The sequence below is a fragment of the Neovison vison genome, chromosome 13, assembly GCF_020171115.1.
Source record: "Neovison vison isolate M4711 chromosome 13, ASM_NN_V1, whole genome shotgun sequence".
In the NCBI taxonomy this organism is placed as follows: domain Eukaryota; kingdom Metazoa; phylum Chordata; class Mammalia; order Carnivora; family Mustelidae; genus Neogale; species Neogale vison.
This window is the reverse complement of record NC_058103.1, coordinates 139,098,890-139,121,596: the sequence shown is the minus strand read 5'-3', so window position 1 is coordinate 139,121,596 and position 22,707 is coordinate 139,098,890. Positions and strand designations below refer to the sequence as shown.

The 22,707-nt window shown below is 41.6% G+C and overlaps 1 long non-coding RNA gene across 1 annotated transcript; it reads right to left on the bottom strand.

Annotated features, from left to right (window-relative positions):
• Positions 1 to 17,479: 17,479 nt before the first annotated feature.
• On the bottom strand, positions 17,480 to 21,817 carry LOC122893829. Its single transcript, XR_006381695.1, has 3 exons — positions 21,529 to 21,817; positions 20,311 to 20,416; positions 17,480 to 17,835 (listed from the first exon to the last, which is right to left on the bottom strand). It is a non-coding gene; the product is annotated as an uncharacterized LOC122893829 (long non-coding RNA).
• Positions 21,818 to 22,707: the final 890 nt, after the last annotated feature.

The following is a 22,707-nucleotide window of genomic DNA, read 5'->3' as shown; positions in this document are numbered from 1 at the left end:
TTTAACAAATTTAAAACACATATTTCTAGGTATAAAATCTTCCCTGGAATATTTGTAACCAGTAAAATGAAATGGACCCTCCACATGGCGCTGAGTTATATACTATCAGATTTATAACAACAAATGTGGGTGAGCCAGTCTTGGATAGAATTTCCATTTGCCTCCACAGCATGTGCATATCGTTGGGAGGTAAACAAGGAGATGGTCTGAGGAGGGAGTAAAGAGGGGGTTATAGTCCAACAATGTAGATCAGATTGCAAATATTGCTTTTTAAGACTTACCCGAAATATAAACTTTTAAAAAGATGTATGGAAAGTACATTTTAGGAGAACCTGGGTGACTCAGTCGGTCAAGGTTCTGCCTTCAGGTCAGGTCATGTTCTCAGGGTCCTGGGATGTAGTCCCACATTGGGCTCCTTGTTCAGTGGGGAGTCTGTTTCCCCCTCTGACTGCCGCTCCCCTTGCTTCTGCTCTCACTCTCTGTCGCTCTCTTGCTCTCTGTCTCGGACAAATAAATAAATAAAATCCTAAAAAAAAAAAAAGAATGTAAATTTTAGGAGTGCTTTTAAGCTTATCCTCTGTGTCTTATATTAAAGAATGCTGAATAAGTTGAATAAGTTGTCAGGTAGAGCTTACTACCAAGAATCGTGAAGAAAATTGATATAACACGAACAAATCAGAGGAGTAGATAATAGGTAGACAAGAACTTCCTGTGGACTCTGGTCTCATCTTGAAGAGAAATGTAGATCAGAAAGAAGCAAAGCTGGGACCCAAAATGGCATAGGCACACAGGAACAGGACGCACGCTAGGGAAAACAAACAAACAAACAAACAAGAAAAGGATGGTTAGGTAGGAAGGAGATGTAGTGGACACGGTAAGTGTACACTTGTGAGGAAGAGAGATGAGGGCTTGGGTCAGTGAAGGATGGATCAGATTTCTGAATGGAGGAAGTGCAAAGCTGTCAGCTTAAACCTTCCCACCAGCACACTGTCCATATTCCTAAACCGCAACGCCATCATCGGTTGGCTCAGGGTTTGGTTGTCTCTTACATTCAAGATGGCCACCTTGAGAATGGTCTGCCACTCTTGGGTCCTATCATACCAAAGGGAAGACCATGCAAGTGTAGGGAAGATCTACCTTGCAAAACAAAGTCTCTGGTCAGTTCAGAATTGGTTCATTTCTCAGTCCTCACCCACGATATCACGCCATTTAACTTTCTACCTGTCCTCATTTCAAAGGACAGTTTCCTTTGTTTCCGTGTGTAAAATCATGATTTGCTGAGGAATGGTTCCTTGCCAAGATCTGTCTTATGTTTTGTAGAACACGAAAGTACACGCTGAATGGGAAAATCCATAAGCTTTGTTCGAAGACATATGCTGCCTTGAAATGCAACATTTTGTATTTGTCAAAAATGCAACAGAGGCTAATAATCTAGACAAGTACTTTTCTAAAATTTTGAATGCTAATTTCAGAAAGAAATGTGGCTGGTTTCAAACATTACTGGGGGGGACAGTAGATTTATCTGGTTCTTTTCACGGGAGGTGGGTGTCCTGGTGTGGTGTGGATGGTATGTGAGTCAGTCACTGTCCAACTGGGACTCCAGGTTTCCTCACATCATCTTTCTCTCACTTGTGTTTCCTGTTACAGCAGTAACTGGAGGTGATCACAAAACAGTAGGATATTTATTTCCTGGTTTTAGCTGACTAATGAGAATCTGAGAGATACTTGTAACTTTTGTATGTTGGCTTAGACAGTGGGATTTTTCTTTCCACTTGGGCAATTCCTCTTCTTCTAAAATCAATCCCAACCATATCCTCAACTGGTCTTATATTTAACTGACTCACATAAAATAAGCCAGGGCCTTTATTCAGAAACTTAGGGTACATAATAACTGGATCATTATCTATTTTGAAGAAAAAGAACAAGTATTAAATGATATGATTTTTTTATATAGTAAAGATAAACTCTCTTCAAATTCCTGCCAAGAGCCATTTATTAATTAGAGTAGAATGGAAAGGGAAGGTAGAAAAAAAATCACCAAAAATAGGTGTTATATACGAAAATCAGTTGATGAATATAATATCATCTCAAGAGAAAAAAAAACAATAATAATAAATGGCAAATCAGAAACGGATAGTACTAAATTTCCCTCCCTTTCACCACCTTACAGGATATCCCGTCTAGCTGCAGAAACAAAACATGGAAATGAATCAGTCGATAAAGGATTTTGTCCCATTAAAGATGTCAGTGATTTTGTCCCATGCAGGGGAAGTGGAACAGTAAGATGGATGTTCTCAATCTGTGCATGCCACAGCATCCCCCCCACTCCCCGGAGGGGGAAGCAAACTTTTCTGTGTGTGATAAAGAACATCAAGTTAAAAGCAAAAACATTTCATCTAAGTATGATAATAAATCACGCCAGAGACTGACCTAAATATTTAATTTTTTTCCAACATTGATAGTCAATATCTTTTGACTGCTGCCATAACTGATGCCTTTTCTTTTTCTTACTAAACTTCAGAAAAAATGACACCTGGTCTCTTCTAACTTCTTTGAGGGGCCGGGGATGGAAAAGAGAGCAGTAACTGCAAATGTGGACCAAAGAGAGAAGAGAGGCTATTTTATTCAGGAGAAATCCAGAGGTCATCCGAAAATTGCCGTGGTCATGGGGTGCCTGGGTGGTTCAGTGGGTTAAGCCTCTGCCTTTGGCTCAGGTCATGATCTCAGGGTCCTGGGATCGAGTCCCACATCGGACTCTCTGCTCAGCGGGGAGCCTGTTTCCCCCTCTTTCTCTGCTTGCCTGTCTGCCTGCTTGTGATCTCTCTCTCTCTGTCAAATAAATAAATAAAGTCTTTAAAAAAAAAATGAAAAGGAAGTTGTCGTGGTCGTTATCATTTCTGAAAGATGCAAGTTACATGTAAATAACTGATATTTTTCACAAGTTAAAACTGAAAAGGTTAGTTTGATAGTGGTGATCGTTTCACCAAGTATTCATGTATCGAGTTTTATACCTGAAATATCTGCAGTTTTTATTTGTCAGTTTTGCCTCGAAAAAGCTGAAAATTAAATTAAATTAAACATCAGGTGGGGATGTCTGGGTGGCTCAATTGGTTAAGCCACTGCCTTCAGCTCCGGTCATGATCCTGGAGTCCCGGGATCGAGTCCCACATCAGGCTGTCAGCTCTGCGGGAAGTCTGCTTCTCCCTCTGACCTTCTCTCTTCTCATGCTCACTCTCTCTCTCTCTCAAATAAATAAGTAAAATCTTTAAAATAAAAAAAAAAATCGGGCAAAGGAAGGAAAGAAGGAAGGAAGGAGGGAAGGTGGGAAGGAAGGAAGATAGGAAGGAAAGAAAGAAGGAGTGAAAAGTCCCTACATTCCCAGGATTCATATGACCGAGAAATGGACTTGTTCTGAAAATCAGGTTTAAGACCTTTTTGTGACATTTAGAAGGACTTGGGTTTTTCACTTTCCCAACAAGATAAATTGCATATTACACACCTTATTATCGTGTTGGGGTCAAGATGAGGATTCTCTGGGATGAAATAGTTAAAGGAGGTGAAGAACTATTGAGGTAATGCTAATTTCAGGGAGCTCCAGGTAATGCCCATCTGCATTTGCATGGCCCCTCCCCTCACCCCAGGAGCACGTGGTCAGCTGCGGGCAGGTAGGGGGTGGCACAGACATCTACCACTTCTGTGACACAAGGGCTCCACGTCAACAGTGAGGCACGCACATTCTCTCCTGAGCACTTGGGGATCCTGCAGGCATGGAGGTAGGATATAATCAGAACAAAATAAAAGGAAGAGTATGATCTTAACACTCACCCTCGTAAACCGTCTAGGTGTCCTGCTCAGGCTACCAAAGTGGGCCTTGAGACAGGCCACCCAAACTGCGGACATCCCTCATTGACCCCTTCAGAGCAACTGGGAGCCTAATGACTTTGTTTTTAGGTTTTGGAACTGAACTTTACAGGGACTGGTTCCAATCCTGGGTGGTGCTGAGAAAACTCAAAATCTCAACCAGAATTTGGCAGAGACCACCAGACGCGTTTCATGTGAGGGCCTTTTCCCATAATCTGGCCAGCATGGTTTATGAATGTTCTGGGGAGCAAAAAGCAGGTCCCAAAGGCCGAGAAAGGGCCGTGCCCTGCTCCCAGCTAGGAGACCACACAGCCGTCCTCTCTCCCCTCTGAGCATTTAGATAGTTAGAAAACCACACCACCCCTCTCAGTTCGGAAGCTCAGGGTGAAAGTCGAAAAAGCCAGCAAACACCAATTGCATCATACAGCTGAGAAAGCCTCTCTCTTGGAAAAGCTAGAAAATAAATAAATAAAGGGGGAAATCCAAATGGGATTGCTCTTCAAACACACAAATGATCTTATGTTAACAGTTGGGATTAAACAGCTGTCTCGTGGTTATGTGATCATAACAGATGCTGTGTGCAAACGTTTCCTGCTAGCTTTGTTTTGGTTATTGCTGTTTGTGCAGTTCAATGGGCTGAATTCAGCTTAAGGGATACAGGTTTTTATTATCCTTCTGTGCTGCACGGGTAGCTTCATCATCTCTTTAAGAGGAAAGGAGGCGAGTGTGAGGCAGAGATGGAGAGGAAATGGAGGGTGGGCTCTCCGATGTCACATCGGGAATGATGTCATATTGATGAAATTCCAACACACTGGTTTATGGCCACGTTGCCATGAAAGTGGCCCCCAGTTCTATTATGTGGTTGTGTTTCTCTCCCCCATCCCCTCCCCGCTTTCAGGGAGGCTGTCCTTGGGTCTAGTGTAGTTTATGCAGCTGGAATAGAATTTATAGAACATAGAGAAAGATTTTTTTGATGACTAACAGCTTACAACATCGTAATGATCCTGATTTTGTCTCTTGTCTTCCCATGCCCTCCAGAGATAAAATATCCAAACTGATTCTGATTTTTCCTAGAAATTTTATTTCATCCGACGAGTGGGGATCACCTTATCCGTGTCGGCCAAGTTGACATGGTAAGCCACTACTCTTTTTTATTTTTCAAGTTCGAATCTGGAAGCCATTTTGTCCTGAATTACATTACTTGTTTAAACCAAAATATCCTCTTGGCTCAAATTCCTCAGAGAACGGCCGTGATTCATAACCCGCTTTGCCAACCAGCAGATTTCACTTTTATTACTTATATTTTCCAATTTTTTTGATATGATGTAAATGGCAGAAATAATGTTTCTGAGTTCAAAAAGCACCTGGTTGCCATGAGGAGGAGGCAGGGGGAATAATGTGGTCTGTACTTAGCAGGTCAGGCGTGGGCTCTGCCTGCTGCTCCCCACCACTCCCCAGGACCTCAGTCCTCAGGTCAGGTGGAAAAGTCCACTCATCACGCACACAGCCCCCCATCCACTGGCAGGTAACTCATCTGTGCTTTTTGAAATCTTGGCTGGGGAAAAGAGGGAGTGGCTTCCACTGCTTAACACTTTATGTTAGGAATCATACCTTTGAATCAGAGGTCCTACCATGGCAAATTCTCTCCCCAAAACATCTTTATTGCAGAGGAGGTTTTAATAATATATACACATATGTAAGGAATCATACTTAAACCACCTCTTATTCTCATTCAAAAAACGGGGTTTCATGATCACTCTTTGGGGTTCATCAGCTCAAAGAATGAAATTAGACCTCTGATGAGTTGTCAGAGCAGGGCACCTGGGTGGTTCAGTCGGTTAAATGTCTGCCTTTGGCTCAGATCACGATCCCAGGGTCCTGGCAATGAGTCCTGCATCTGGCTCCCTGCTCAGCAGGGAGTCTGCTTTTCCCTCTGCCCCTTCTCATGCTCTCTCTCTCTGAAAAATAAATAAATGGCCTTAAAAAAAAAAAAAAGTTGCCAAAGCAGTGACATTCCTATAATGTTTTCAATACATTTTAAAGCAACTTCATTTACATTCAAAGCTTGATCTGACAAAGAGCTCCTGGAGGTATTTTCCTGACTTTACAGAAAAGCAAGTCAAGGCCCATTTTATAAGATAAGTACTGCATGGAAGTTGCCCAAGTTTACAGAAGCAGTAAATGGTGGAGCCCACAGTGGTTCCCACAATAGCGATCTATGGCCACATGATGGGGAAATGGAGAGCATCTGTCCAGGGACCACTGTTGCTGTCATTGTCCTTTCTCACTGGGTGAGTTAGTGGGAGGGGCCTGCACTATCTCGGGGTTACCTCTGTCACCTCTAAATCATGCAGGCAAACTTCAGGAATCTTATTCCAGATGGTCTGGATGCTTTGGGAATTTGAACCTAGAACTGAGTATCAGCTTCCTTTGTGGGATCAAGCCCATGTCGAACTCAAGACAAAGGTCCTTCCAAAGATGATACACAAATAGCCAATAAGTACATAAAAAGATACTCACCATCCCTCATCCTCAGAGAAATGCAAACCAAAATTACGTAGGATATTACTTCCATCCATTGAGATGGCTACTAAAGAAAAAAAAAAAGTTGTTAATGAGGATTTAGAGAACTCAAGACCCTAGACACTGTTGGTAGGAAGGTAAAATGGCTTAGCCACTGTGCAATGCAGTATGGCAGTTCTTCAAAGATGAAAAGTGGAATTGCCATATGACCCAACTATTCTGCTTCTGGATAGGTACTAAAAATGAAGAAAACAAGAACAAGGTCTTGAGGACATGTTTGTATACCCATGTTCACGGTAGCCTTGATCACAATAGCTAAAAAGTGAACACCCAAGTGTCCACCAGTGAATGAATGGATACAGAAAATGTGGTGTATGCGTACAATGAAATATTATTCTGCCATAAAAGGAAGGAAATTTTGCCATATGCTATAACATGGAAGAGCTTTGAGGTCATCATTCTGAGTGAAATAAGCCAGTCATAAGAAGATAAATAGCATGATTTACTCCTATAAAGTACTGAGAATAGTAAAATTGACAGAGACTGGAAGTAGGATGGTGGCAGTCAGAGGCTAGCGAGGAGAAGATGGGGAGCCTTTATTTAATGGGCACAAAGTTTCAGTTTGGAATGATGAAAAAGTTCTGGAAACTGATGGTGGTGATGCTTGTATAACCATAAGATTACATTTCATACCACTGAACAGAATTGTACACTTAAAAATATTATTCTATATGTATTTTCCCACAATATAAAGAAATCAGAGTAAAAAACCAAACCAACAACAACAAAATACAAAAGGTCCACTCCTGTCACCTGGAACCTGAAAATTTAAGTCTTTGTGAACTGCTCCCATTGGCATCTTGTTCCTGCCCCTTCTCCTTATACGTTCTGAATATAACACATCCTCAGCTTTTCAGCATCTTCCTGTATCCAGATACTGTAGGGTGTACAGATTCAATATCTACAGGAGAAGTGTGAATCAAGCACCAGAGAGGTTTGATTTATACCCTTTCCATGATGATTAGAAGTATCTCTAGGATCTTCTTTCTTTTCAGGCTTGATACCAATTAAAATGCAAATCTTTCCAAGAGAGAATGTTTTAAGCATTTTCATCTCTGAATGAATTTCAGATCCTTTTATCTTCTGCCTTTTTTTCCCCCCAAAATAAGCCTCATTTTTATTATAAAGGTAATAGAGTAAAAGAGTTAATAGCGAATACATACCAACAGCTCTTACCACCTGTCAAGATGCAGACAAACAGTCCGCCAGAAGAATGAGCATGAGCTGTGAGAAGGTGGGGGAGGAGCCAATCCACAGAGACCTGAGAAAGACAAAGATGGTCAGAGTTGCTTGGCGGCAAGAAAATGAAAGTAACAAGATAGTCAAGTATCATTAGATATTCATCAAGCTGACAAAATGTATCATCTATTGATGGGAGGAATGTGTGTCAAAGAATATAATTCATACATAGTTTGTAAAAACATCAAGACTTTTTGCATTCTAGGAAAGCAGTCTGATTGCCTGTCTTAAGTTAAGAGTGCCTTTATCTTCCCATTCTGGATTTCTACTCTTAGGAATCCAGCCCCCAAAATAAAAGCTATCCTTTTTCAGGCAGTATGTGGGAAATATATAAGGATGTTGGCTATAGTACTCTTTATAGTTAGAAGGAAGAAAAGAAAGGAGGAAGGAAGGAAAGAAGGAAGAAGGAAGGAAGGGAGGGAGGAAGAAAGGAAGGAAAAGAAAGAAGATAAAAGAAGGGAAAAAATAAAGAAAAGAAACAAAAAAGAGTCAAGCTCAATCCCCCCATTGCATAGGCTATGATGCAGCCCCTAAAAAGAAAAAGAAATAGAACCATATCAGGTGACTCAGATAGAATTCCATGAAAAATTTCAAGGAGGAAAATCCTTGTATAAGAAGTATAGCTCATTTTGGAAAAACAGTAATCACACACAGGCACGTGTACGTGCACGCACATACAACCCTTTATATCTACTGATTGAGGATCATAGGATTATATTTGTATAAGAATGTATGTGCTTGAAGACATATGGAAAGATTATTACTGGGTAATTCATATTATTTCCCTGTGGAGAAGTAGGCTGATGTGAGCAGAGAGGGAAGAGGGGGGAGGGAATTCATAAGCTGAAAAGAAAAAGAAAAACAAAATATAATGCCACCAAAAATGAAATGTATTTTCTGCATTGTATGTTTCCTTTATGCGGGTATACACACAAAGAAATTTATATTAAAAAACCACAAATGATAGTAGTTTTTAATAATTAAGTACCCGGAAAGATGAAACATCGCAAAAGATACTACCTGCTACTCTTAGGATTATTATGATACTTTGCTCAGTTGAAAAGAAAAATCCGTGACACAGGTCATTCGATAATGAGTTTTGGTGATGCCAAAAATTCATTTGGCGATGGCCTTGAGAATGAACTGATAATCATTTTTGCTGCTCTGTATATCTCTGGCTCAAGGAAGCAAAGGTAACGTGGAGGGGGTAGCTCATGATTCAGCGCCACATTCTCCAAATGTAAGAGTGGGGTCATCTGTAACGAGGGCTGAAGGTCACTAGTTACCGTCTGAAGTCACAATCAAACACAAGCAACTGAGTTATACCACACAACATCATTCCTCAGTTCCAGGAAGCAGTCTTCAACAGGACTAGCTGAAGGCAGGCAACACAGGACCATACTTGCCTCTAGGGGCAGGATACACTTCTCAACACATAATCATCCTCTAAACTGGCTTCCTATTTTGTGTTTCTAAAATCAGAATACAATTTGCAAAGTGAAGATGGGGCTGTATGGTGCGATGGAATTCTCATTCCTGATTTTATCATTTTGATTCATCACTCCGTGGGCCACTATCTAAGTGTGAATTTGTTTTAAAAAATCACGGTACATGGATGATCAATTTTCATCTTATTTGAAAATGTTCTTATGAAGCCTTCCCATAGCAGAGAAATAGTGGCTAGTGACAGTACAGTGAGTCACAGTCTAAAGTTCATATATCTTTAGCGCTTTCAGCAGAAAAGTCCGAGGTTAGCCTGTTTTATATTATTTTCCAGGTCTTTAAAAAAAAAAAGTTCTTTTAGTTCCCATATGCCTATATGATATGGATTTCCATCATTCAAATATCCTGCCAGCCTGTTATTTTTTTATTATTATTATTATTATTATTATTATTTTTTGCGGAAGTTGTTTATTCTGCTATGAAACTATTTGCGGTGCCTATTTTAGTTTTTATAATGCAGTGAAGTTTTCTTTAATTCTGTCTTTGAATACTGTTTCTGTTCCAGTTGTTTTGTCTTCTTCCACCAAAGCTTTTACGAATTTCTGTTTTACTATCAATATCTTCTACATTTTTATTTTCCCTTGAGTGTCAAGATCAAGTGTTCTTGATATCAGTAGCGGAGTTTTTGTGGGTTTTTTTTTTTTTCTCAGTATGATTTCTGCCCATTGCTACTATCCATTCTTGCTCTAGCAAAAACAGTTATATTCTTAGTTTATTTTGTGTCACTGGTATGATACATCGCAGTTATGATACTGTGCAGGACTCAGAATTGAAAATTTCTTTGTAACTTAGCTTAATTTCTCTCACATAGTCTCCGTCTCCACAGATGCCAAAATGCATGTTATTGTTTCCAGGAACCTTCCTTAAGTTATGTACTAGTTTCCTATTGCTGCTGTAACAAATTTAGTGGCTTAAAACAACATGTTTATCATCTTATAGTTTTGGAAGCCAGAAGTCTGAAACCGACGGACTGAGCTGTGTTGCTTCTAGAGGCTCTAGGGGGGATATCTGTTTTCTCGCTTTCTACAGCTTCTAGAAACCACCTCCTTTCATTAATTCATAACCCCCCACATCACCACAACCTCATCCCTGTCTCTGAGCTTGACCTCCCTGCCTCCCTCTTAAAAGGACACTTGTGATTACATCAGATATCCAGGATCATCTCCTTGTCTCAAACACTTTAAACATTAAAAACAAAAACAACAAAACAAAATAAAAACCTTAATCACAATTGCAAGGTTACATTTAGCCTTGTAATATAAGTTCATAGATTTTAGGACATGGACATCTTTGCGGGGGGGAGGGGCGGCTATTATTCAGTCTGCTACAGGAAAATTCATATGTAATCATCCCAGTCATGGCAAGTGTAGAGATGCCCACTCGGTCTTTGTTATCCCCCCTTCCAGTGTGCTGGAAGTCCATGAGGATGGCTGCCATATCTTTTCATAATAAACAAGTAAACAGTAAATCCGCTGCTTTCCTGAGTTTTGTGAACCACTCTAGCCAATGAGTTGAACCCAAGAAGAGGTTCATGGGGGCCTCTGATTCATAGCTGGTTGGTGGGAAGCCGAGGTGACAATCTGGATTCTCAAATGGCATCTGGAGTGGGGGATGAGGTCAGTCTCATGGGACGGCGGCCTTGGCCTATGGGATCTGACACAGTCTCCAGGTATATAGGGTTGGAATTGAGGCACGTTGGAGGACACACAGCAGGTGCCACAGAGAATCACTTGGGGTGGGGAAAAGTCCTCCATAGCTGGTATCAAAAGGATTTTAGTGTGGTACCAGGATGAGACTAAAGGAGACATACTCTGGAGAACAGGGAATTTTCCTACACTGGTCCTCTTGCATTTTACCAATCAAATCAAATTGTTTCTCAGATTTTTTTTTTTTTTTTTCTTTTTCTGGTTCTGGCAATAGACTACATGCTATTTATTTATTCCTTCAGTAGTAAAATTGTCTTGGTCCTTCAAGTTATTGTTGGGGCTGTGTCCTCTCCGTACCAGTGTTTAGCTAAAGTGCCCTCCACCCAGAGCGTGTTAAGTGGGGCCCTCTGAACACCACTCAGAGTCCACTTGGGTGCTAACTGAAAATCTCTTCTAAGAGCTTCAGCTGTTGCCTGTTCCATGCCACCTGCCCTAATTCCCAGTGTTTAATACCAGTGACCCTGCTAGGCAAAAATTAGATCTGATCCTAATCCCACTGCTTGTGTGTGGCTTATCAAACACAGAGGAAAAACTCTAGAATCTGCCATTTCCCAAAGGACTCCTCTTGTATGTACCACATTTCTCACAACGAAAGTCACTCTGGCCATTCCTCGCCTTATGCTCATCAACTCTCCATTACACGCACTCAAAACCCGTGTCTCCTTATCTTTTTCTGGAAGGTAGAGAATCCTTATCAATGTTAAAAAGCTAAATATTCATCAGCGGGAGATAGAAGGGGGGAATTGAATTCTGAGAGCCTCAAAGAATCTGTAGCTACATATCCTATGACTAGAGAACCTAAATGATGGTTCTCATGGGAGGCGGTGGGTCTGGGGGGGGTAGTTGGAGGGGGGAAGAAAGTGCAAAGAAAGATCTTCCAACTAACATTCATCTCAATGGCATTGTATGGGTGATGGATTGATTTCCCTTTTCTGACCAACCTTCCAATTAGTGACAATTGTTCTCAATTTTGCTAAAAGTTGTCTGTCAATGGTACTGTTCATTTTTATCTTGTTCCATGACTTCATAGCACATTTTATTTTATTTATTTTTATTTTTTTTAATATTTTATTTATTTATTTGACAGATAGAGATCGCAAGCAGGCAGAGACAGGCAGAGAGAGAGGAGGAAGCAGGTTCCCTGCTGAGCAGAGAGCCCGATGCGGGGCTCAATCCCAGGACCCTGGGATCATGACCTGAGCTGAAGGCAGAGGCTTAACCCACTGAGCCACCCAGGTGCCCCTCATAGGACATTTTAAATCAAAATTCTTACATTTTCTTTTTCTTCTCAGAGAAAACCAGAAAGGACTGGAGGGGCAGGGGAGTTGGAAAATGTGGAGGAAGGTCTATCCAAGGGTAGCTGGCGGACAGTGGGCATACTTTGAGGGATGGGTTATGGGTGCTGAGTCTTATTCTGTGAACTCCTGTGAAGACATATATTAAAAAATAAAAAAATAAAAATAAAAGGCACTTTGGTTTCTGCACACTCCAAATTTATTTGTAAAGTCTGGTCACATCATTTATTTAGTCACAGCATTTGGGTTTGCTCATAGCTTTCTTGCCATCAGCTCTCTTCGTTTCCAGGACAGACAGAATTCTTTACTCCACAACTAACTCCCCTTGTCCCAGTAATTCTAGTTTCTCCTTCAACTGGATTCTTCCCTCCACCTCTTCTGGGGCCTGCTGTGACAGATGTGGAGTGGTCCCTCCCAATTTCCCAGGAATTTCTAGCTGGCTCATCCCTGGACACTTCATATCCTTCTAGTTGCCTCTGAACCCTGCCACCCACGGAAACTCATCCTGCTGGGATCTTTAACTAGAGGAAAAGCTTCTGTGTTGTTCTTCATTCCTGTCCCTGCCCTGTATAAACAGGCAGGTTCCCAGCCAACACCTTCTTACAAGATCCACTCATCAAAAGCTTTTCCAATTACCCTTTCAAAACCCAGTCCATTTGCATTGTTTGAGGTTGCTTTGTTTTGTTTTCCTCCAACAAACAGAGAATGTTTGGAGGAGGGTTACTTATTTGCCACATTCTTCTTAGAGTTTGGCTGAAATTACTGAGTCAAACGGAGTTTGCTTTGTCCACAAGGGAGGGAAATTGCCCAGCCCTCCCTCTCTGAGCCTCTGGGCTGTTGATACCCTAGACCTTTTCCGGCCTTTGCTAGATTGGCCTCATGTGTCTAATTTTGGCTTCTGGAAGGCCCCAGGTATTCCGTGTGCTTTCCTCAGCCTCTTTTCTCCTTGGATCTTTTTTTCCCTGAGGAGGAGGCTACAATCACCACAGTTTTCTCCGTGGACTTGTAGCTTCCGATAGTAAGTTCACAGATTCTCTAATTTTATTTAATGGTTTCATAAAGAAGCAATGGGGATTGCAGTTTTTCCCCAAAGTTGACACCCAGGGCACTGCTTGCAGGAGGTTTAGAATATCCTTGTTTAAATGAAGCAGAACCAGAGCATCTTTACAACAGTGGTTCGTTTTCAGCTCCCTGTGGGGCGGGATAGAGCCATTTTGTTTGCTGGGAACTCTGCTTGTTTCTGGGAGTCAAGTCTCCCTAGTTGTGGCTCCGAGGGGAAACGGTTTGCTGAATCCTGTCTGCTACATGTACCTTCATACACCCTCCTAGTTAAAAACTCTTCCGGAATCTTCTATTCAGGTTCCCAGTCATTGGTCTGATTTCTCTATATGGAAGACATGTCCTGATAACCTCTAAGATTCCTTTCCTGAACTCCAGATAGCTGTACGGTAGCATTACATATTTTTGCAAAGCTCCAAGACTTTCCAGAGTCAGAGATGGGCCCACGGCAAACTAACCGAGGGCATGCGGGCTCCGTGCATCTCAGACTAATGTTTTCTGAATGAGTACAAAAAGGACAGATTGGGGAGATTATGTGACCGAGAGTTGATGTCATCCAAAAATTAGAATATCACCCTTCTTCCATCTTCTACATCTGAATGGCTGTGTGATTTTTTTGTTTTTTTTTCCCCTATAAGATTTTCAATACATATTTCAAGAGAGAGGGAGAGCAGGAGAGGAGCAGAGGGAGAGGGATAAGCAGATCCATGCTGAGACTGGAGCCGGCCACAGATTCAGTCCCAGGACCCTGAAAGCATGACCTGAGCGGAAACCAAGAGTCACACGCTTAACCCACTGAGCCACCCTGGTGCCCCTGGTCTGTGATCCTTAAGTGAGTTTTGGATATCAACATGGAGTTACTCATCATTCATTCATTTGACAACTACGTTCTGAGCTCCTACTCTGTGGCAGGAATTTGCTAGGTAGGAGGCAGAGGTTGATAACAAAGCAGGCAGTCACAGATGTCAGTCTTGTAGCCTTAGGTGGAGACAATTTTAATAAGTTTTAAAATGTTCCATTTAAAAATAGTAAGAAGGGGCACCTGGGTGGCTCAGTGGGTTAAAGCCTCTGCCTTCGGCTCAGGTCGTGATCCCAGGATCTTGGGATGGAGCCCCACATCGGGCTCTCTGCTCTGCAGGGAGCCTGCTTCCTCCTCTCCCTCTGCCTGCCTCTCTGCCTACTTGTGACCTCTGTCTGTCAAATAAATAAATAAATAATCTTTAAAAAATAAATAAAAATAAAAATAGTAAGTACTGTAAAACATTATATGTAATAATCCAACGAGGTAACAATTCACATAACTAACACCTGGTGAAGAGGAAAACAAACTATAGGATAGCCACATAATGAAACATTATTTGGCAATAAAAAGGAATGGAAGATTGGTGTGTGTGATAACACATAAAGATGGATGTTGAAAACATTATGCTCAATGGAGGAAACCATATACAAAAGACCACATTCTAAATGTATCCATTTGTATGAAATGCCTACGAAAGATAAGTCTATAGAGACAGAAAGTGCATTAGTGGTTGGTTGAGCCTGAGGTGGGAATGAGGAGTGACTCTCAAAGGGCATGAAGGAAATGTTCTGAAATTGAATTGAGGCAATGGCTGTACAACTCTTTAGGTTTCTTTAAAGTAGAAAACATTAAATGTACACTTAAAACAGGTGAATTTCATGGTATATAATTCATACCTCAATAAAATCATTTTTTAAAATGTTAAGAATTAATTGAGCCAATGCATTCCAGAAATTATTCCTTAAAAAAGAAAAATTATTGCTTTAAAGGAATTTAGGAGGGGAGTGTGGTAAAAGATCAGTGTGCCTGTGTATGTGTCTCCTTAAATAAGCTGCCGATGAAGATTTTGCTCAGGCAGTAATACTTAAGGAGAAATCAGAAGGGTAAGAAAGAGCCAAGCACAAGAACTCTTGAGGGAAGAGAGTATAAGTGAGAAGGATTAGCTTTCTGGAATGGGAGAAAACTTCAGCCCCATGTGGGAGGGGAGAATGTCGTGTAGGGCCATATGATCCATGGTAACTAGCTGAGATTCTCTTCTCAGTGTGGTATCAATTCACTTCAGAGTTTGAAACAGGATAATAGCAAAGGTGGGAAAAATCAGATCAAATGCTGTTCCATAGCTCAAGAGAGAGATGATGATATTGTGGATGAAGGTGGCAGAAAGATGGGCAGAAAATAGATGCATATGGTGTTGATGCTTGAGGTAGACTCCGCCACAATTGCTTCAAAATTAGGGTTTTGAAGAATGAGGTAGAGAGAGGAATCAAAGCAGACTTCCATATTCCAGTTAGAGAATTTACTAAGATGATTTACTATGACGAGGAAGAGAAAAGTAGAAACATGTCTGGGAAGCAGGAGAATCAGGAGTTCCATTTTGAACTCAGTGAGCTAAAATGTCTCTGAAACCAAAGGAGGGGTGCTGGAGAAGGCCAATGGAATGCAGGTTTGCAAAAGAGACCAAGGGGTAGGGACCTGTGAGGCCAAAGAAAACACAGAAGAAGGTGATATATGAGAATCTTATAAGAAAGCGACTTGAGAAAGAGAGTGTAGACATCATCAGGTACAATGAGGATTGGCCAAATGGAGACCCTGAGTCTGACTAAAGCAATTTCTTGTAGGAAGACACATGGGAATCTGTTGAGATATAGAGGCTGTATGTGTGGGGTGAGGATATAGAGGGTGTGTGTGTGTATGACTCAAAATTCTTGGACCTGGATGGAAGATGAGGGAGTGGCAGTACGTTTAGGGAAATAAGAAATTGAGGGCATGCGAGCCTATCCATTAGGATTAGTTTGGGCTCCAAATGATAGAAAACCCTACAACTTAAGAGACATCTATTTTTCTCCCCCATTATGTCAGGCATTAAGAAGTTCTGGACTGCTGTGGTGGCTTTCAAAACACCAGGTACCCCAGATTCTGCTCTCTTACAGTTATGTCAACAAAAACAGGAGAAGAGGGTTGCCTGGGTGGCTCAGTCAGTGAAGCATCTGCCTTCAGCTCAGGTCATGATCCCAAGTCCTGGGATTGAGCCCTATATTAGGTTCCCTGATCATTGGGGAGTCTGCTTTTTCTTCTGCCTCTCTCCCTGCTCATGCACACAGGTTCTCTGTATATAAATAAATTTTATATATAAATTATATATATATATATATATATATATATATACATATATATATATATGAAAGATGGAGTGATGATAAGCTTGGGTCCTCTCATTTTGAGGATGCTTCCAAGACGTTGAGGTACTACATCTGCTAACTCAATCCCATGGCCACACCTCGGTGCAAGAGAACCTAAAGAAAGTTCTCTCTTCTAGGTGTTGATGGACTCAGCTAAATACATTGGTTCTTTAATCAAGGGGAGAATGGAATGATGGACACTGGAGATCAATTATCATCCTTCTCCAAAAACAGGGTTTGAGTTTTATTTGTATGTTTGCTTTTTTGTTCAGGTGTTTGTATAGTTGAGTTTGTGAGCTGATCCAGTAAGAGTGTTGGCTACAGGATCAAATCCACAAAACCCTTGAGAAGGATGAGGAGATAGTATTCACAACCTAAGTAAAAGGCTGGCTCTTTGAAAGCAGAAGGGACCCATCATCAATTGTAATTTTGAAGAAAAAAGGTAAGTCAGGGCAGTTGGAGGTAAGACTTAATATTTAAAATCATGTCAAAGATGAGAGATTCCCAGCTGATGGCACTTATGGTCCCGTGACATCCGTAGAAAGGTCAGCTAAAACAGGAATTTTCGGGAGAGAGGGGAGGTGTGGGATTTTTTTGTTGTTGTTGTCCAGCAGATCCAACATTGTGGGGAGACAGGATGGAGTTACAGGTCAGTGGTCAGAGCACAAGTGAAGCTGGGGATTTTATTTTAAAATGGAACCAAGGTTAGCCAGGGTCAGACCATATTAGCCAATGAAGCTACTGGCACAGATATGGGGAAGGCAGATGGTTGGGTTAATCCAACCTCGGGGTTTGGCAAAGCAAGTACTAGAGGCTAGAGAATGTGATGTTGTTAAAATACCTGTAAGGAAGTAATCATAATGATTATCACCATAATCATCATCAATCGGTTTCAGTCACAGCTCTTTATTGATGTGATGCCTCATTTGCATAGGGCTCCTCTTGCTTCTCAGAACTGTGACTTTGTAACTTCTCATGGTGTTCCTTAAAACTTTTTTTTTAAACTTCCATGGTTCTTTGGCTGTTTTCCGGTATACCTGAAATTGTTCCTAATTCAAGTTCATTCCTCAGTTATTGCTTCTCCCTTTGAAGAAAAATGGTCCTGCCTCGGGTCCCTCTTGTCTGAACTCTCTCCAAGTTCTCTGTCCCTTTTTGAAATGTGGAATTGAAAGTATGTCTCTCCAAAGGGCGATGATGGAAGCGTCATGCTTTAAGGCATCATGAAAAGAAAGGGAAAAATGCAGAGGCATGTCTACAATCTCGAATGCTCCCAACCTGCGGCAGGTTGGGCGTTCCTTAACAAGTTGGTTGAGGGTTCGCTTTTATTTCCTGTGGCGCTGCATCTCTTGAAGGCATTTTCCCTGGAGACTAGAGTCAGGCCCCTATAGCTAGATGAAAACAAATGCCAATATGTTGTTGAGTTTTCCATTTATATTTCAATTCAGAGACAATTTTTAAAGTTAACTTGTAGAAGAACCTAATCATTCCTTTTAGCAGTATTCTATGGGAAAATCTATCCAGATTTCAAAATGTTATTTAAAACCAAGCTGTGATATGGAAACAATAACTAAATTGTAATGAGGAAAGGACAATTCCTGGCCCTTAATTTTCTTTTCCCAGGCCCTTCATTGTCTTATTCCAAGGCTAGTCTACCACGGTATCTTGGACTTCCTTACTTTTTCATTCCCCTACACTTCCTATTCCTCAACCATTTCCTGGGACCTGTAAGGAATACCAAAACTTCTCCTGTTTTGTTTGGTTATTAAATATATTATTGAATAAAATTATATTTCATAATTACTTCTGCAAGAACAGCCTCTCAAATTACCACTCTCATTCTGTATTTGATTTCTAATATCTGGAATGTGTGCTTAATTTACGGTCATCTCCAAAAGCTAGGAAGCAAGTTCTTGGTTTTAAACTCTTAGTTTGCTTCTCATCACATTTACTCAAAAGATGATAGAACGAGGTCCCTGTGACAGCTCCACGAGATCCTGTAGACAGAGGTCCACCCACAAGGGCTAGGAGATGACTCATGCCACAGACTCCCCTTCCTTCCTAAGTTTTTTTTTTTTTTTTAATTAGGATCCATGCCCAGCATGGGACTTGAACTCACGACTCCAAGATTAAGAGTGGCATGCTCTATTGACTGAGCCAGCCACGTACCTCCAGAGTGTTTTTTCCTTAAGCTCACAAAAAAGTAAATAAAATGTATATGTGTGTGTATATATATATATGTGTGTGTGTGTGTGTGTGTGTATACATGTATATACATGTATAATAGGTATATATATGTGCATGTGTATGTAACTGTGTATATAAAGCACACACATAATTTGTATAGATGCATTTCTCTACGTATAAATACATAAGCATATATTATATACATATGTTTAAATATGTATGCTCCGTGATTTACCACTTGATTACACTCTAGAGGCATTATCTTAATTGCCCCCGAAGCAAATGAGAAGTTACAACAATAATAACCGTGCTTTTAAAGGAAAGAGAATGCCTTTTGCCATTTACTTTAAAACTCTTCATTCCTTTCTCACCAAGCTGTGGTCTCAAACTCACCAATATCTTTCCTACCCTACTTTTCAACGTACTATTTCTCGTGCGTTGGCGAAGGGTTCCCGGTTGCCGGGCAGTGTCCCCACCCGATCAGGGTACTCGTGGTACCTGGCCTTTGGTTCCCAAACCGTGCTCCCCAGACGCGATGGAACGTGTGAGGAAAAGGATGTCTCCATTTGCCTTTGTCTTTAAGAAAGTGAGTAATCGTCTCCCTCCTTGCCTCTTTCCTCCACGGAGAATTTACTGGCCCAAATTTTTAAAAAAGCTCCTACCACACTCCCATTCTCTGTAAGTGCAATTAGCGGCAGGTACAAAATTTGGAGCGAAGAGGTCTCTCGTGGCCTGTTGTGCCTGCAGTTATCCGACTGTGGCTGCAGGTTTTCAGTGCACAACTGATTGCACCCACAAAAAGAAGGGCTAAACTCTGAAAATGGGTCCCTTTAAGACAGTTGGGGGATTGCATGCCTCCGGTTGGTAAATTGCAATCTTTTACAGGGACACAGCCTTCGCTCCGGCTCATGCTGCAAGTATGAAATCCAGGTTAGGCATCATGGGCGAAGGAGAGGTGTCCCACTCGTGTCCCCAAGGCAGGTGCCGAGCCCCTCCCCAACTCCAGCTCGCCCCCAGTTTCACCTTGAGCTACCAGTGGTCAGTGCATTAGTATGCAGCATCCCTGACTCCAACCCCTGCTTAGTTCACCAGTCACTCTCCAAAAGGGTTTGAAGAGAGAAGCTCGGTCACACTGTCAATATAACACATTTAACCAACTCTAAATTTGCTTTAAAGAGACAGCTACAAAGATTGACTTTTGCAAAGTGACTCACTCCACCACGCAGCCAAAGACGTCCGTTTGCTCCCGACTGTTATTAACTGTGTCACTGAGTCCATAAGAAAGGGTTTTGAAGGAATTCCAGTGTGAATCCACTAATTCAATAATCCAATAACATAAATTCAAGTAATGGATATTAATACTATGTTCAAAACAGGCTCGCAACTTTTCTATCTCTTTCTCTGACAGACGGAGCATGCGTCGCCGAGAGGCTCCTGATGAAATAATAAAACCCAATTCTCATCTAGAAAAAAGAATCATTATAGGAGGATGGTAATTTACTTTATATGACCTTCAATTGATTATTCTGTGGCTGCTACACAAATACCACAGGAGCTATTGATCGTAAAACCTACCAAATAGATCTCTAATAGCTTTTACTGGGCAAAAATAATTATGCTTGCACTGTGGTCAAACACACATAAACCAATGTGGAGGTATTAATGTATGCTATTATTACCCATCTGTCTGCGAGGTATGGAGAAGACCCTTCATGAGAAGGGTTAGACACTATGTCTAATCCCATGAAATCTCAATATCCAAGCCAACAATTATAGCCAGCCGCCCTAGAAAAGAAAAAAAAAAATTGATTACTGTAACTAAAAGCTAGGGCTGGAAAAACAGAGGCTGCAGCTTGCTTAATAAAAGTAAAATCATAACAAGAGGAATCCTAATTGAGGAGGAGTCCCAGGCCGGGAGGAAGCAGAAATTGAATTTCCCCGTGGTGTTGGCAACAGAGTAACTTTTCAGAGTCAAGAGCTTTCTATCCAGCCCAGATCAAGATCAATGATCAACACCCGTAAAAGGTCAGGATGTCTAATCAAAGAACAGATCATCTATCTCTCAAGGAAAAGTGTACAACATAATCCAGAAACGCGGCACTGCTGGCCACGGAGAGTGAGAAAAACCTGGGGAAGGAGAGATTCCAGTTCTACTTCGGTGAACAGGTAGAACGCTCCGCTCATACAAAACCTGTGGCCAGACTTGGGTAGGCGATGTGAGGGGCTCGGGTGAGCCCAGAGCCGCGCACGAACCGAAGCTGCGGCGGAGGGAGGACCTTCCCCAAGTTCGGAGAAAAATATTTTAGACTTCAAAATTCCCCAGTGAGCAAAATCCCTCCTATCGCTTGCTCTCTACCTGCCCCCTCCCAGTCAGTATTTCAAATATAATGAAAACATAAATGCATTAATAACAACAACAACAAAAAGCCCTTGCTCCCAAGGTGTTAAAATGAGGAGTGATCAATTTCTAAAACCTGGACTAAACAGAGCAGCATGCTAATAAGAGTGAGTGATAGATGGAAAAAAAAAAAAAAAGAGAGAGAGAGAGAGAGAGTGTGTCAACTTGGTGTGGACTGTGTGTATTTGATGGGGAGGGGAAAAGAAAGGGGGCGGCTGTATCCCATGAAAGGGAACAGAATAATATCCCACGATTCCTATCCATGGATCCCATGAAACAGAACAGAAATGGAATGTGCAGCTGGAAGGGCATGCATGCCAACGACAAAGAAGGTTTTCTAAAGTACTTATACTCAGACCACACCCCAGAACAAGAGAATCAGAATGCTACTCTAGACATTGGAGTTTTCTTTAAAAAAAAAAAAAAAAAGGAAAGAAAAACCAAAACCCAAAAGAAAAACACAAAAAACAAAAACACAATAAAACCAAACCTCACAAACCTAGGCTTGGGTCTCCTGGGAAGCCAGGTTTGAGAACCACCCACTTGGAGGATCCAAGAGCCTTCTTAGCCATGGGAGTTCCAAACGAAGGAGAGACCTGGACCTTCCCAAGCGTACCCCTCCTCTGGCAGCAATAAGGCTCACATGGTTTGTTTCTCTTCCTTTCTGGCATTATCAGTTCCAGTTGTTAAAGGCAAGAAAACTGGACTCACTGATCTCTCTTGCATGATTTATGATTCAGAAGGAAGCCAGGGGTGGAAGGTTGGGGGTGATGCTTACTGCTGTGGTGGCTGTTATTTATTTTGTATTTGTATTTTTTAGACACACGCGTTTCTGGAAAACCTTGAAGCCCTTGGCAAGGCTGTCTCACCTCCCCCCCACCGCCCACCCCACCCACCGCACCCCCAAGACCTTGCCTGGGCATAACTGACATTTCCATAGACACACTCTTGGAACATAAGGGAGAGGGTTGGGGATCCTGTTTGTCCTCAGTTGTTCTAAAATTACATGATCGAGTAGATGTATTGGATTGTTTACACCAAAAGGAGCTATGGAGTCCAGCTATAAAATCCATAACATGTTCGCATAACTCCCAGTAGTTTCCTTCGCAGAAGAACCAAGGAACCCAGCCCTGCCCTTAAAGGCAAGGTGATTGCACTACAATTAGTTGACCTATTTGGAAAATGAAGGCTTCCCTGTGGTTTGAGGTTCTGCCTTTTTTCTTTTCTTTTCTTTTCTTTTCTTTTCTTTTCTTTTCTTTTCTTTTCTTTCTTTCTTTTCTTTTCTTTTTTTTTTTTTTTATACCGCCCTTGAGATCCAGGTTAGGTTTTTGCTCGGAGTAGTTTGGGTGTCCTATGGCCTTGTGTTACTATCCTGCAGTTAGGTCTGGGGGTGGGGGAAGGTGTCAGGGGGGAGTTCTCCCTGAAGTCTGCACGGGCCATGCTGAATTCAGACTTGCTTTGCAAACTCATGAAAGGTCCTTGCTCTCCAAGGAACTGACCAGAGGCAAGGAATTCTCTCACTCAAATGTGTTCTCACTTACTCGTCCCTTCCCAAGGTGAGAATCGTCATTCTTCCACTTTTTAGAGACTAAACCCAGGGAGGGCCCGCGTGTCCGCACCCACGGATGCCAGAGCAATCCAAAGCAGGCGTGGGCATTAAGGGAGAACGTGTCCCCCT